Genomic DNA, 16,407 nt, shown 5'->3' on the forward strand with positions numbered 1-16,407 from the left:
ATTCTGTATCCAGCTTGATGCTAAGGATAGGAGAAAAGAAAATGCATGGCCTCATGTAATTCACAACATAGCAGCGGTAGGCACACTTAAAGAAATAAGTATAAAACAACTAGAGCAATGCTCTAACAGAAGGATGCAAATTTAAAAACCAAATCAAAAAGAACTATGAATAAGCCTAATTTCTACCAATGGGAAAAGATAGTTAGGTCATCACATCTACTTGTTGACAAACATTTCCCTTCTACTCCTCCTTGTTTTTTTAATCTAGCCTTTTTTTGTGTTAGTTCTTCAACACATCCTTCTCACAGTGTGGAGTACACAGAAGTGTTCCTCAAGTCCTTTCACCTTTTCCTTTAAGCAAGAAATAAGTTATAATTACTTCAAACATTGTTGGCCAACCCCTCAAGCAAAAAGAAGCATATCATCTACCTACCCTGCCACAGATTGCAATGGTGGCTTTGCGCTCAGTATTTCTTCACCTTCTAGATAAAATAGTAGTGCTTCTTCTGAAATGTCTATAGAAGAACTCTCCGTCTTAGAAAACGTTTTTATATACCGGTCTTTGTCAGCTTCCACCATGGTGTACCGTGGCCAGGGCCAAAAAGTGCAGAAGGTGATGGCTCAGCCCATGAACCTCATCTTCAGATACTTGCAAAATAGATCTCGGATTCAGGTGTGGCTTTATGAGCAAGTAAACATGCGGATAGAGGGCTGTATCATTGGTTTTGATGAGTACATGAACCTTGTATTAGATGATGCCGAAGAGATTCATTCTAAAACAAAGTTAAGAAAACAACTGGGTCGGATCATGCTAAAAGGAGATAATATTCCCTGCTCCAAAGTGTCTCCAACTAGAATGATCAGTGAAGTGAGAAATTCTTGAGAAGGCCACGTAGTTTGTTTTTTTAGATGTCCTTTGTTGGGAATATAGTTCTAAAACCCTTGTTTGTATTGTTTTGATTCTCCTGTCATCACAGCCAGTCAGTGGACTACTTTTTTAAAAATGTGCTACCTTTTTCTACTGCGTTGCCTAGGCCATCCATCTTCACAATCACTCTTTCTCCTCTAGGAAAGATCTCTGACCAAGTTACAATGACCAAAGGAATCATCTTGGCTTTCCTATAGAGAGGCTGAGAAGCCAGCTGCAGGAAAGAAAATGCTTCCCCCACCAACCTCAGCAATCCCCACCCCCACAGTCAGCTTCAATACAAATGCCAGACTCCACAGTGGAGTGTGTTGGAAGATAACAGAGCAACAATGTGCCAGCAAAAGGACTCTAGGGTTTTTGTTTTTTGTTTTCCCCAGAGGCACACTCTAGTTAAGCACCCTTCAGCCACTTACATTAGCCTTCTTCCATCAACCTCTAGGATCAGTCTTAACCCATGAACAGCTCATAAATAAGTGGTCACTTATGTCCTAAACATCGAAGGGTGTTAAGAAACCTTTGCTGCTTTGAAGTTTCATCTTCACTTGCCTCCCTTGATTCTTGAAATTCCACCATCAGAGTCATTCCTGCAAGTAATGATATAATTGATTAGATTTTTTCCAGGTGATAGCTCACCAGATCAGATTGTGTTAAGGGGAAAGTGGAAAGAGTATGAAGGTCCAGTGTGCTGATGGAAGGGGAATTTCCATAATAGAGACAAAAGCTATGAATGGAAAGCCAGAAAATAAGTCTATTTTACAACTACACTTTGGGCCAAAACCACTCCTGTCCAACAAGAACTTACTCTGATCCTGTAAATTGAGGTTGTCTTGATTCAATGCCTTGTAAAAAGACCACAACTGAAGATCATAGGAAAGCTCAGGCTGATTCTGATTTATTTCACTGCACCTGACACCACAGTGTTTGCATATGCTTCATCTCCTCAGCCTGAACACTCAGCAACTGGCCAAAATTCTGGAGTGGCTTCTCTGAACTGCTCATTTCCCTCAGGCAATACGGTGAGGAGAAGACACTTTGTTCACATTCAAGATTCTTAGAGAGATGGGTTAGCCAAAGGCAATGGCCTCCACCTCTGGTTGCCAGACCACTAGAAGAGTTAGTATTCTCTGTGCATTTTCTTGTGTAGGCAGGCAGTAATGGTAGATGTTAAATTAGCCTTCTCACCTTTTGAAAGCAATAGGTTATAATGGAAAAAACAAAAAAAAAGCGTGGATTGGAATCACATAGATCTTCCTAATGCTGCTATTTATTTGTGTTTGACATTGGTTAGATCACCTAACCCCTCTGATCCTATGTTTCTTCATCTGTGAAATAGGGATAATGATACTCATCTTGTAGGGCTGTGGGGGAGAATATGCATGGAGCCCGGCAGACCATAGGCTTTCAACAAATACAGTAGTCTTCCTCCATTAGTTCCCTCTTGGGATGGAGCATATGAAATTACATTGTTCTGCACTAGTAAAGTCATTAAACCTAACTCAGAAAAAGAAACTTTTAAAAAAATTCTTACTTGCATCTTAAATATTCTAGTTGAACTGTAGTCTAGCTATCTCAAGAAGTTATGTCCCCCAAGACCAGAGAATGGATTTGAAGCTCCTATCTTCTAACATAAGCTTTTCATATGATCCCTGTGCATGAAGGAAAATGCAGCTCCCTTCCACATGAAATGAGAAACGTGGAATTGTTATGATAAATATTTATTTAGGTTCCCCAAATCAATGATTCTAATGCAGTTTAAGGATTACCAACAGATGGATTTATAACATTCTTTCAATGTTTATTTACTGCACCAGGAAGGTCAGAAGAAAAAGAAGAAAGAAAGAAAGAAAGAAAGAAAGAAAGAAAGAAAGAAAGAAAGAAAGAGGAAGAAGGAAGGAAGGAAGGACGGAAGGATCGATCCTATCAACTTATTGTGTGAACACCCAAATAATACTTGATATTTCAGAGATACAATAGAAAAGTATTGTATGAGGATAATGCCTGAGCTTATGATTGCAAAAATCCCTCCTCCACAAAGCGGTCTAATTTATTTATGTAGTTCAAAGAATAAAAAATTGTGACTATATTACAAGCCCCTAAGATTTTCTCAAAATAAAAGTAATCTATAGCCTAGACTCAAAAAACAAAAAGACTTACCACAGGCTTCAAATTCCTGAGGTGGGAGTTCTCCATAGATCACAGCAAACTGATCATGCATAGAAAGGCTGACACAGCAAGGGTCACTAAAGAAAGGAAGAGAAACACAAGGGAGAAATGAAAAAGAAAAGAAAGGAAAAAAAAAACACTACTTTCTCTTTTGGGGCATATATAATTTCTATGAAAGAACTTCTGAAACGCTCAACCTTAGGTAAATATCCAATCAGGCAACTAGTTTTGAAAAGCTTTTCAAATCCCAGATAATAATGGAGTTGGGCAAAATGGTGTTTCTTTGGGGCCCCCAATGAGAAATAATAAATTCTTGATGATTAATGCCACTTATGTGCTCTTGGACATTAAAAACATTTTCTGCTCTTGAGTCACAACGGAAGCTACGGCTTGAATTTTATTGTTCAATTTGCCTGTTCCTTTCCTGGGTGAGCCAGCACTGGATTTAGAAGTTGAAAGTTTCTAGAGGCAACAGGACCCCAAGGGACTGAGAGCTAAGCCGAGCCAATGAGGATAATGCCAAAGATTATCTCCCCTCCATGAAAATGCAGGATTCAGAAAAAGAATGATGAGCGATTAGAAAGGCTGCCAGGCTGTAACTTAGACAAAATTTCTTGGCGAGATTGGCAAATCTTGTTTTAAAAAAACAAACAAACAAAAAATTTCCTGGTTCGCAGTTGCCGAAGCTCTTCTTCTTTTTTTTTTTTTTTTTCCCCTGTTTGGCACACTGTCACTGAGCAAACTGGTGTCTTCCCCGGGGACCAGAGAAAATGTGAGTCTTCAGGTGGGGTGCCCCAAGGCTCTGGTTAAAAACAGACCGATGAGAGTTAGGAAGCTTTAGGGAGTAGAGAGGAGAACATTTTTGCTCAGTCAGCAATTGCTTCTGTCAGGGTTGACATGTTTTTCCCCACGTCCTCATGGAAGCTCCCCAAATTGGACCTTGGGCCCTACCTAAACACTACACAGGACAATCTGTCTGTGATGTTCTCCACGCACATTTTCATTACACTTTACAAAACCATCCTTGTCATTTTCCTCAGTCTTGGCAGTGACTTGAAAACAATGCAAAATGTAAGACTTTCATGGGAACAATTAACCATACCAAAAGTCTAATATGGTTTTGCCAGTCCTGTATGCGTTGTCTAAACTAGCCTTCATCTCTCCATCTGTAAAAAGGAGAGGACATCTGGGTCCTTAAAGACCAAAGGTACCAGGTATCCAACTGACAAAGATGGGAAGCTAAGACTTTTCAGGAATCTGAGAGAAGCAAAAACAAACAAGCAAACAAAAAAATATCTCAAAGGAGCCCTGGATTATGGTGTCAACTCTCCCACCTCCTGGGACTGACCCCTCCAGAAGCTTCTACAAGATCCACATGGGAAGATGTGTCTTCTCCCATTGGGTAAGTTGACTGAAAAGTGGGTAGATTCCTCTTTCTTTTTCTCTGAGTCCCAATTTCCTGTAAAAGATAAAACTGTAAAACAAAAAGTAATAAGATCCAAATCTTCCTGCGGGGGAACTTGATGAAGATGAATTAGACACTGACATTCAGGAGAAGATGGAAGGCTCTCCATGACAGAGGCCAAACTAATTCAAAATGAAAATCATCAATTTGAGTGTGCTCACATGTTACTTAAAAATCAATGAAGAAACAAAGTGAGGGAACCCTGAAGCCATTTCAGCACCCCCGCTTTTGCACTCCACTCTAACTTAGCAGCCTTGAAATATCTTGGCTCTGAAAACCCAGTCAATCATCATTAATAATGATATTTTTATAGCACTTTAAAAATTGGAATTTCCAGAGCCACTTTGATAGATGCCCTGTCACTACCTTGCCATTTGCGTAATTTTTTTCTGAGTTGTTTTTCTCCCCTGTATTTAAAGACTTTTTTAACAGAAAAGAAGAGGATTTTTCTTTTGATTGAAAAATTCATAAGAGATAGCACAGTTTGCCCTTACTATGAATCCCTTACTAATGAGCGGTGTAATTTAGCAATTGTACAAGGACTTTCAACTTTAACGATTCTAGAACATGAGTTTACCTAAGGAGTTAAAACAAATGCCTGCCTGTTGCCTTCAGATCTGGAATGAGAGTTCATTGAGTTTGCACAAAGATGAAAAAGATTAGAGGCAAAAGCCAGGTTGTTGTTTTCTCCGATACACAAACATCTCAAGCAATTTTCCTGTTGTTTATCTCACTATGAACCTTAGGAATTATTTAGTACCTCTAGTGTGACTTTCCCAGAAAATTCAGAATATTCCTTCAAAATATTTTAATAATTAAGTTATAAATAAATTAGGCAAAGTCTCATCTGCTTCTGGATTAATTTATCTGCCCATATCTTCCTCTATACACACACAACACACACATACTGAGTATTCTTTGTCTTTGAAAAATGCAGATAAAATTTCTTATTTCTATTGTAACTTCCACAAAACTATCCAAGCTTATAAGAGACATTGGCCAACTCCAACTTTGAAAGGGAACTCAAACAATTCATGTTTAAACTCTGAGCCAAAAAAAGCCTGAATTTTTTCAAAAGTGTGTATTTTGTTTTGTTTTGTTTTGGTGTTTTCTTCCCCCTTGTAGCTTCTTTTATTCTTTGCCTCCAAAAGACTGCACAGGAATTTTTATCACCACTGGGGGCTTAATACTGGTGGTGAAAAAAACGAGTTCCTGTCCTAGTGCTGAACTAAAAAGGAATAAATGTCTTGGATGTATCAGGTTTCTTTGTCAAGCAAACAAAAATAAAGGGATCTAGTTTACTGGAATAGTTGCCGTACTCATTAAAATTGATGACTTCGAAGATTCTGTGCCTCTCTTCCTTTAACCAGGGCCATCAGCCAAGAATCTGCTGTGCTGTTAAAGACATCATGTTATTGGGGTGTTGTAAAACAGACCACTGCTGGTGCCTTTGCTCACCCTTCATGTTTCAATGTGACAGTGAGAGAGGCCTGGGGGCACTAGCAGGGTATGGGCCTCGCCATTTGGCCAAGGGACTCCAGGAGAATAGATGCATGGGACAAAGACGCAACCTGGTAGTTTTTAGCCACAAACATCAAGTTCGAAAGAGAAAAGAAAAGGAGCTGGATTAGCATGAGGCGGAGTTCGGTTTTTCTTAGAAATGTGCGACTCTGCAAAAGTGTGCCTTTATTTTTGGCACAAATTGCTATAGCAAATTACATAGCTTATCAGATGTGGTTTTTTGGGCTCAGTGGAGAAGCCACTGCAGGGACTTGTTCTCTCTGTTGTTTGTTCCCGGTTGGGAATTTGGGATATATCAGTGTCCTCTTATAGCTCAGGAACAGGCTTGAATAATAAGTGCTAACAATATTTGTGATCCAATTAAACTCACATTATTACAATTTTACCAAATTAGATCTTGGGCTTACAAGAGATTTCCATTCTGCCCTAAGGGAGGTAAGATACAAAGTTTGAAACTCCATATCACAGATTAGCTAACAGGCTTGTGTATACCTTGGGGGGAGCAAAGAGGACAGAGCAGGGCAGGAGGTCAATCCCAGTGAGTGAGGAGTTTCAGAGAAAACATTCTCAGTTCTTCTCACCAGTCCTCTCTCTCCCTTAGTTCTTGAATATCTATATAGACTCAACTTTCATATAACACAGGAACCCAGGTAGAATGCCACTTTTGATATTATTTCTATTTATATGGTTGCCAAAAATGGAGAATAGGATTGAAAACATAACCTAAAAAACAGAAATTTTCCGCAGGCTGAAATAACCATAGAGAATTCACGTGTGCATTGGTTTATTCACTCTTTTATACCAAGATAAAGCACATACCAGGGGAATGCAAAAGAAATGTAAAAATAGGGTTCAAGGAGGCCAATTTATTAAAAACACAACACAAGGCAATAGGTAAGCAAGTGCATCACACCCAGGAGTACAGTGTTCAAGGTAGAGGGAAGAGTCAATGTGGAAAAGATGAATGTTAATTGGAAACTTCAATGACATAGATCTTCAAGTGTTTTTTTAATATTGGGCCCTTTTCTTCCCATGAAATCTTCCACAGAAATCCAATGCGAAGCCCACCCCTCACCCTCTCCTCTTCCCTTATTCCTCTCCTGTTACTCCCCTACCTTCAAGGTTCACAATTTGAAAATCCTGAACATCTATAAATAGCAAGTTAAAAAAAAAAAAAAAAAAAAGAGAAGGAAGGCAGCACTGTGTGTGGAGGAGTGCATGAGTAAAGCTGAATTAAGATGTAGTGATAGAATGTTTTGAATGAGTCCATTGAAAGCATTTAGGCAAAGAAATCTGCCTGAAGTTGGTTCCATAGACTTGAGGGGACCATTGACAATTCTCAAATTGGAGAGTGATGTGATAGAAATGGACATTTAAGAACATTAATATGGCAGTTATAGGCTGATAGTTGGCAACAGAGGCCAGCGAGAACGCGATTGGAGTTCTCCGAATGTCAGAAATGGAAAGCCCCCAGCAGAGTCACAACTTTAAAAATAGAAGTGTGGCCAATAGGTCTTAGTAATTGATTAAATACAGAAGTAAGAGAAATGCAGCCTTGAAAATCATTTTTGACTGAGGTATCTATATCATACACTTGTAAGCATCTGTAGTTTGTCCATGGCTTTTACCGCTATTCGTCATTTATACATTTGTGTGATTATTTTACTCATACATTTCTACCCCTGGACTATAACACTCCATGAGATCGGGGACTCTGTTTGGTACTAGAACTTGGCCTCACAGGTATGAAATAGCCACTCGAATATTTGTGAAATTAAGAAATTCAATCGACGGTGTCATTGACTTTATTAAAGGAGCTAAAGAAAAGTAGTTGAGTTCAATTTTTATCCTATTTTTCTTAGATGAAGTAATTCGGTCTAAATTCAGATTCTTACCCCTGGTGAAGACATGGAGCTGAAGAGTAGCTGAAATGTCAGCGATGGGTGTAAAAACTAGGCCATAAACAGCAATGAAGCCATGAGAATGAATTTGTTTACTCCGATGGAGTGTGCTTTTAAAGACAGAAGAGCAGAAAGAGCTGAGGATTCTCATGCAAAAGTCAAATGGAGAACCAGAACAGTCAAAATTAAAGAATATTTCTCTGAGGGTAAATTTGGAATGGTTTGCCTTACACCCACACTTTGAGACATTTATAAACTATAACAGGAAGATATCCTCTTTTAAAAAAGTTTAAAACATTAGGAATTTTGGAAGTGGGGATAAAATGTACAACTAATCAAAAGGAGTCCAACCCATTTTCAGAGTCTATTAGAATTTTTTATTGTATTTGTAAAATGTGACTGACCACCTGACCCCAAATGCTCACGGTGTCCCTGCTGAGAAACAATGGCCCAGTCCAGGAGCTTTTTCCTTGCTTTGCTTTTCTTCCCTTGTCTTCTTTTTTTCTCTCCCACTTTCCTGTGATAGCAACATATAAAACATCTCTTTCTTAGAATTATATAAGGCACGTGAAATTCTCAGTCTCATTTGCTGATCTAATTTTGGTACCATTCCCCCTAAATCCTCTTGTTCGTTGTTTTTTTTTTTTTTTTTTTTTTTTTTTTTGTCGATGCCGCTATTATTGTTGTTGTTTTGTTTTTAGAATTTTTGTTCTCTTCTGTTCATTGGTTGGTAGAAAGGGGAGAGAGAAAAAAATGTTTTGATGACACAAACTATGATTCCTTTGTAATCAAAGAAAGTGCCTGTGTCCCCCATCCATTCTTATTTCGAGCATGAGACAAATAGATCTTTCTTTTTTTCTTAAAAATACCAATAGCCTCAAGGACATTCCTGTGACAAAGTTACAATGTGAATTTTCTTCTATTTTTTTTCTACTTAGTCCATAAGAAATTATGCATCTATTATCCAGAAAATAAATAGGTGTGGATTTTGAATACGTTTCACATGTAAATGTTAAAATTCTGAAGGTATTTTAAAGGGAAGACTAATATTCATAGCAAGGAGTGAAGAAAACTCTGGGAATAAAAAGACATTGCAGCCACCAATAGTATTTCTCAAGCAAGAGCTGCACAAGTACTTTCTGGTTTCAGGTCTCAAAGAGTGGTTTTTGTTTCAAAGGAAACACCAAACTACCAAAACGTTAGATGGGTCCAGGAATGCTACAGAGCCAAAATGATGCTCTGCTAAATCTCTAAGTTAAGCTTCAAAAGGCCGCATATCTGCTTGAAGCTACCAGCAATCCATGAAGCCCTTTTGGAGTGTATTCATTTACTCATGCCCACAAGGCTCTAAGTGGGCATCTAAGATGTGTCCAGCACTGAACGAGGCAGAAGAAGTAAAGAGACCCAGTCTTTGTTCCAGAGAGCTGGACCCCAACAGTAGCCACTCCCAACAGTCTTTCCTCCTCACCTTCCGAAAGATTTGACAGGTATCTGTCTGGAATCAGGTGGCTCTCCTTGTTTCGATCAGCTGTGTTTATGAGCACATAAGAAACCTTATTTCATTTTCCAAGATTGATACCATTTTATACTTTTCCAAATTGCAGATGGAGCCAACTCACCTCTCAGGGTGCTTTCTGCCCTAACACTTAGCAAGAAGCAGGGAGCGTCCAGAGGTCATCCTCCAGAACACTATGCAAGTTCTGAGAAGAAAGAATCATCAGTCACGGGGAGAGAAATCGTCAAACTTACACCAAGAGCCAGGCTAAGGAAAGAATAAATGGAGACACATTTTCCATGAATAAAAAAGAAGACGAGCAAGAGAATTAAAAAGAAATCATTAAACATATCATGCCTGCTTTGATGGAGCAAGATCAAAATATGATGGGTAACCCACCAGGCAAACAGGAAATAGTGTGGCATGCCAACTGCTCACCAGAGCTGAGTGGGCCTCTGTGCCTCAGGCAAAGTACAGTCAAATCGTGATTTCAGGTTTTCCAAACACTGTTCTGCACACACACCAACTTCATAACAATCCCACCTGTGCTGGCAACAGGGAACGTCACCCAGCGTTCTATTATGCAGTTTTTCAAGAAAAGACCTTCTTTCTTAAAACATGCTGCTATCCTATTCTATAAAGATGTATTCTGTTTATATGTATGTTTTATCCTATGTTCGTATATAGAATGATCTGGCCAGGTATCATGAGTGCTCTCTACTTTATAAACTTTCTTGATGCCTAGGACACCACTCAGTAAATACCGTTGATCAACAACAGGCAATTCTTTCTTTTTTCTTTTTTTTTTTTTTTTTTTTTTATTCATTTGAGAGAGAGAGAGAGAGAGAGGGAATCTCAAGCAGACTCTGCACTGAGTGGAGAGCCCAAATCAGGGCTCGATCCCACAACTGCAAGACCATGACCCGAGCCAAAATCAAGAGCCTGACGCTCAACTGACTGAGCCACCCAGGCACCCCAACAGGTAATTCTTTACAAAGAGAGAGGCCAGGCCACAGTGAATATCATGTGTTAATGCAATGTCCCTGAGCACTGTTCATCATAGCTGCAGTCTTAAGAAGCAAGAATTTATGTGCAATAACCAGGTAGACTCCATTGGTGTTGGAGCCAATGACACCATCCAGGAAAAGAACACCTGACATAACTTTGCTAGCCAGCCAGTTCCCACTTGCTGATGGTTCATGTCAGTCTGGGTTGCTTCCTGCTTCCTCAATGTGCCTTTGCTCCTGATGATTTGACACCTGGACTGTCTTCCTCTATTGAATATGACTATTCAAAACATAGTCATTCTCCACAGCCCGCCTACAAAGCACAGCTTCTGTGAATTTTTCAGGTCTCAGGAACTTGTATTCTTTTCAGGATTTACAGCCAATCACAGTCTGTATTTAGCGTCTTTATTTACTTTCCATCTGTACTCTTCCTTATTCTCTGGGGCCTTGTCTTCTCTCTCTCTCTCTTTTTTTTTTAATCTAGATTCTAAGCACCTGAGAGTCCATTGCCTCACAGCCTAGGATTAAGATTTATTTTTTTAAAGGTTTTATTTATTTATTTATTTATTTATTTATTTATTTATTTGTTCATGAGAGACAGAGAGAGGTGCAGAGACACAGGCAGAGGGAGAAGCAGGCCTCATGCAGAGAGCCCAATATAGGACTCGATCCTGGGTCTCCAGGATCAGGCCCCGGCTGAAGGCGGTGCTAAACTGCTGAGCCACCGGGGCTGTCCCGCATTAAGATGTATAAACAATCAGTAAGTGATTAGTTGAATGTCTGGCTTCTCAGTACATCAAAAACTGGATAATATGAAAGTATGCACACATGTGCATGCACACACACACAGGAGGCATCCTCATCAAGTGTTACTTTGTGTATTATCCCATTTAATACTCACAGCAACCCTATGAGCTAGGTACAATTCCCATTTCCATCTCATTGGTGGGGAAAATTTACATATTTTGCCCAGTGTCATCAAGTCAGTGACAGGTATAGACCACATATTTTATTGTCTCCTGATTCAAGATAGTGTCCCCCACCCCACAGATACAATCATAACATAATATAATAGCTAGCAATTTTTAAAAACCTGGATAAAGTATAATCTGTCTCTCCCACTCATCCTTCCTCTACTCTTCTGAGGCTTTCCTCTTTCTAACTTGAATATTGAATATGCTCAGCATACGGACATTATCTAGCATTCTAGGTATAAGTCAGGAAATGTTACTGTGAAAAATAATAACAGGATCAGCCTCTCAGCATTTGTTAGTGTAAAAACCACAACACACTCTATATTTTCCAGCAAACCTATCAGATGGGTCATTCCACTCATTGGCACGTGGACTTGTTCTTCCTGCCTACTGAGTCAGTCAGAATTGGAACATTTGAGTGGATGTGTGTCAACCTTCTTTGAAGGAAAAATATCAACATAAGCAATAAAATTTGTAAATAGTGAGAATCATAAGGTTCATAGTCCATCTCTGAGGACTCCATCACGTGATTCGAACACATATGAGACGCTGACAACATGTCTAGTATGACTGTCCCCGATTCACAGGTGAGGAAAACAAGGCTGAAAGAAGTTAAGTGATTTACTAAAAGTTAATAAGTGAGTAAGTGGCAGATTCTTAACAGGAATCCGGTTTTGCTTTTTTTTTTTTTTTTTTTTCAAATTGTGATCTCCTCCCCACCCCCTCCAAAGCCAGGAAAGGAGTTGAATGGAATGAAGCTGATCACATGACCCGGCCTGGACTGGGCCTGGACTGGAGAAGCGAAGGGCCCTCAGCCACGTGAGGAGAAGCCCCTTCAGTGAAAGGAAGAGACAACTCCACAGCATCTGAGAGAGGGAGGAAGGGAAGCAGGGGCCTGAGAGTAGGCAGCTGCAGCTTGTGAGTTGGCAGGAGACTGTTCTCCAATGTTCCTGTTCAGAAAGGAAATGTATTTGAAATGCTGAGGACTCCATATATATTCTGTTAATAATTTACCAACTGAAACCATTAAAGATGTTGACAAAAGCTTTCCATTTACTATGGGTGTCTATGGGTGATTTGAAACCACTCATTACCTTTATAAGCTTCGGGGTTATTTCTGAGTGTCCCAACCAACTGGCAGCAGCAAAGGCAGCTTGGACCAGCAGCAAATGGAGTTTTAGTTTGAACATACAACTACCCCGATTCTACACTCAGGCGTTTTGCCACTAATTCACTGAAAGACTCTTGGCCCGGGGCCTCTGTAGGCAAATTATATTTGCCAATAGATGAAATTTATACTGTCACTGGACATCCCTGAATGGGAAGCTCAATATTAAAAAGCAAATATATTTTCTCAGAAGAAACTCATCAAGATGTCATCAGAGTCAAATGCTCAACAGAAACGAAGAAACAGAACATTCCTATATCAAATAATTTCATATTCTTCTGGAACCTTCTAAGTATACAGGGACTAAAGTTCCTTAAGTGACAGGAACAGACTGCCTTTACCATGCAGGATGAATTAATTCTTTTAAGCAATTATTTGTAAATAAAAACCAAGCAGGATATCACTTGCTATTTTAAAGTTCTGGATTCTTGAGATGCCTGGGTGGCTCAGTAGTTGAGTGTCTGCCTTCGGTTCAGTGTGTGATCCCAGAGTCTCGGGATTTAGTCCCACATTGGGCTCCTTGCATGGAGCCTGCTTCTCCCTCTGCCTGTGTCTCTGCCTCTCTGTGTATCTCTCATGAATAAAAAAAATAAAATCCTTAAAAAAAATAAAGTTATGGATTCTTGTTCCATTTCTGCCATTTCCAACATCCTTGTATAGGTGTTTTAGTTAGAATGCTTCTGGCTACAAATAACAGTAGATGCAACTAACAGTGATATAAACAATAAGGGCATTTATTATTTCTCATAGCACAAAACACAGAGTTCTATGGAAGCTCCACCATGGTTAAATTGACAGCTCTGTGACCTGTGACCCTGTCTCTATTCTGCAATGTGTCCTGAACAGGTTGTCCCTTCATGCCCATCAGGTGGCTCCTGAGTTATCCATGACACATGGACCTAATGAGATCCAGAGGCAGCAAAAAATATCTACCAGTTGTCTCCCTTTTTAAACTGAAAGAAATTTCCAGAAAGTTTGGACTGACCATGTCCTGCACCTAACCATAAACCCAGTCACTTAGCAAGGCCCCTGAAAGCAATTTCCATGGCTGACTTACCCTAATCAAGATACTTCCCGGGGCTAAAGAGGGAGCCCAGCCTGCCTTCAAGCATGTGGCCACTCAGAGGAGGGAAAACAAAATTAGAGAAAAGGAGGAAAGGTCAGTTTTGCAGGCAACAGGGATTATCTGACATATCAAGAAACCTCCCATCATCTTTATGGCTCATTTTTCCCATGTCACCGGGTAAAAATTAGGCAAGAGGTCACAACTAAAACTCTTCCAACTGCCAGAATTCTACAGTCCAAAGTTGAAGATGACTCCCTCATCTGCACTTAATGGAAGAATCAACATGAGTCAATGAAATAAGATTTCCCCAGAAAACATTATAGGTTAGAAGGAATTAATACACAATATAACAAACAAATGATTTCACTTTTAGAATGAAGAGTACTGTCCATTGATCTCCATATTTCTGTGAGATAAACAAAGCTGTATCATCAGGAGCTGAGACAAAGAGAAGCATAAGTAGCCCACAGCCCCATGCTCTGACTTTGACCAAATCATTAAGTCACACTGAGGACAATGGGAGAAGCCATGTCATAGCAGTGACTTCCAAAGTAGAGAGTGCCAACCACCGAGGGTACAACAATGATCTGCTCAGGGCTGAGAAGAAATGCTGGAATTTCTATTTATATTTTTGTCTCATCTTTTAATTTATATGAGTAATATTTTATAGTGTGTGTGATGCATCAGCAAAGTAGTAGTACACGCATATAATTTATAGCTGTGTAGAAAGAGGAGATGTGGGCTGATAAATTTTTTACTTATAGAATGCACAGTTAAAAAACTTTGGAGACAACTGGTATAGATCATATTAGCATTTTGATGGCTTCAACTCTAGCACAGAACTGGAAGGGAAGAATACATGCAGAATCTGACACGACTGGATTTGTGATTGGCCCACACTTATAAAATAAGGCAGCTCTGAATCTCGGTTTAGAACATTCATTTTGCAGTAAAACAGAGATGTTCAGCTTATTTTTATTTGTTGGCCCATACAGAGGCTCTCACTTTGTTTACCAGGAGGCCACTTCTATCATTTTCCTCCTCCTCCAAAGTATCTCCTGTTTTAAGAAGTCTTAGGCTTGCTCTCCCCGGCTCTGCATAAATGTGGCTTACTGGTGCAGTCTGGGAGTCAGAAGAGCTCTGTAGGTTCCCACAGTTTGTTTACTCATTCAATTAACAACTGTGCATCTATCTCTTAAGTGCTAGACAGGAGGTTACAAAGATTTGCCAAGACTCCTGGAGCCCAGTGGCTAGGAGGAGTACTGTTCACTCTGTAGAGAGACCAACAAGAAGGTGGCATAAGGAGGGGATTAAAAGGAGAAGACTCTGAAAGTCAGAGTGGGGTAGGTGCGGGTGTCAGGAACTGCCCCCACTCCCAGAAGAAATGGCTCTGAACCTTTTACTGAGTCTTGAAAATGAGAGGAGCCAGTCAAATGCCAAATTCATTTCATCAGAAAAAAACAGTAATGGCAGCTCAACTCCACTTGAAGAAGGAAATGTGGTAGGGGGAAGGCAAGGGGATCCCTTTTTCTCTTGGTAAACCTTAGCTCTGTCTCCCTCCAATCTCCGAAATTGTAGCATGGGTGTAGGCCTCAAGCTCCGTGGAATCCCTGGGCTGCCTATCCCCGTGCACTTGGGGATATAGGCTGCCCAAGTGCTCAGGACTCCAAGGCAAGTGTGTTTCCTGGGGCCCTTAAGCAAAAAGAAATCAGATAGCAATGGTGTTGCTGGATGAGAAGGTAGCAGAGTGGGTGGAAAGAGGACAGAATTTAATCTCCACGCCTGTGCCACCTAACAGGTTAGAAAGGGTTTATTCAATGAGTTTAATCACAGGATCCACTATAAGAAAATTGTAACCCAAACCTAAAACGTATTCCAATGAGTCGACACTTTTAAACTATACGCTGTAAGAAGACTGGACTTCTGACTCAAAAAAGTTGTTTTTCCTTCAGTGCTCTTCCCTTCTTCCACAATTCTGTTTTTTGGGGGATTATTTCAATAGTGGCTTAGAATCAGGCTTCCTGTCTTAACTCGAAATGTGCTGGGTGGTGTAGAGAAGGCATTTATGTCATGACACAGCACAAGGAGCCTTAAAGCCACTTTTTTTGCTTGCTCCTTTCAGAAGCAACGTGACAGGATTGCTTAATTGCCCCTTCCTGAAACATGGAAGGAAGGGATGCAGGGAATGAGGAGTCAGAAGGGCAAGATTAGAGTTTTATTAGAAGCAGAAAAAATCTTTTTTGTAAGAAAAACAAAGATCTTACCATCCAAATAGGAAATCCATCAAAGCACTGTGGTGCTTAGTCCCTGGCAGTCAAAACAGCTGGGGGGATGGGGGAGGGAAGGAAAGAAGTTAATCTATATCCAGAATTCTTTAATTAGATGGTTAAAAATCAGGCAAAACAGAACAAAAAGGGAAGAGAGAGAGAGGAAAAAAAAGAAAAACTTTGCAGTCAACTTTTGAGTGTTGCTCAAGTTGAACAAGGAAGCTGGAATTTGAACTTAACTTGCAAAGTAGGTGCCCTGTGTAAGGAAAGCAGCCAGCCTGGGGCCTTTCTGGAGCCTTCCTTCCCTGCTGAAGAACACATTAACAACTTCATCTGTTCTCTCCAAAACCGACGTTAATTTTAAAAACTAAATGTAAAAAAGTTATAAAGCAAATGCTCAGGCGTTTTGCCTCAGTTGACAAAGGTTTCACTCAGAATGTCATACCTATGTC

The 16,407-nt window shown here is 39.9% G+C and overlaps 1 pseudogene; it reads left to right on the forward strand.

The window, feature by feature from the left end:
- The first annotated feature begins 562 nt into the window (after nucleotides 1-562).
- Nucleotides 563-855, forward strand: LOC112919478 (small nuclear ribonucleoprotein E-like; annotated as a pseudogene).
- Nucleotides 856-16,407: the final 15,552 nt, after the last annotated feature.

Source organism: Vulpes vulpes, chromosome 1 (genome assembly GCF_048418805.1).
Source record: "Vulpes vulpes isolate BD-2025 chromosome 1, VulVul3, whole genome shotgun sequence".
Classification (NCBI taxonomy): domain Eukaryota; kingdom Metazoa; phylum Chordata; class Mammalia; order Carnivora; family Canidae; genus Vulpes; species Vulpes vulpes.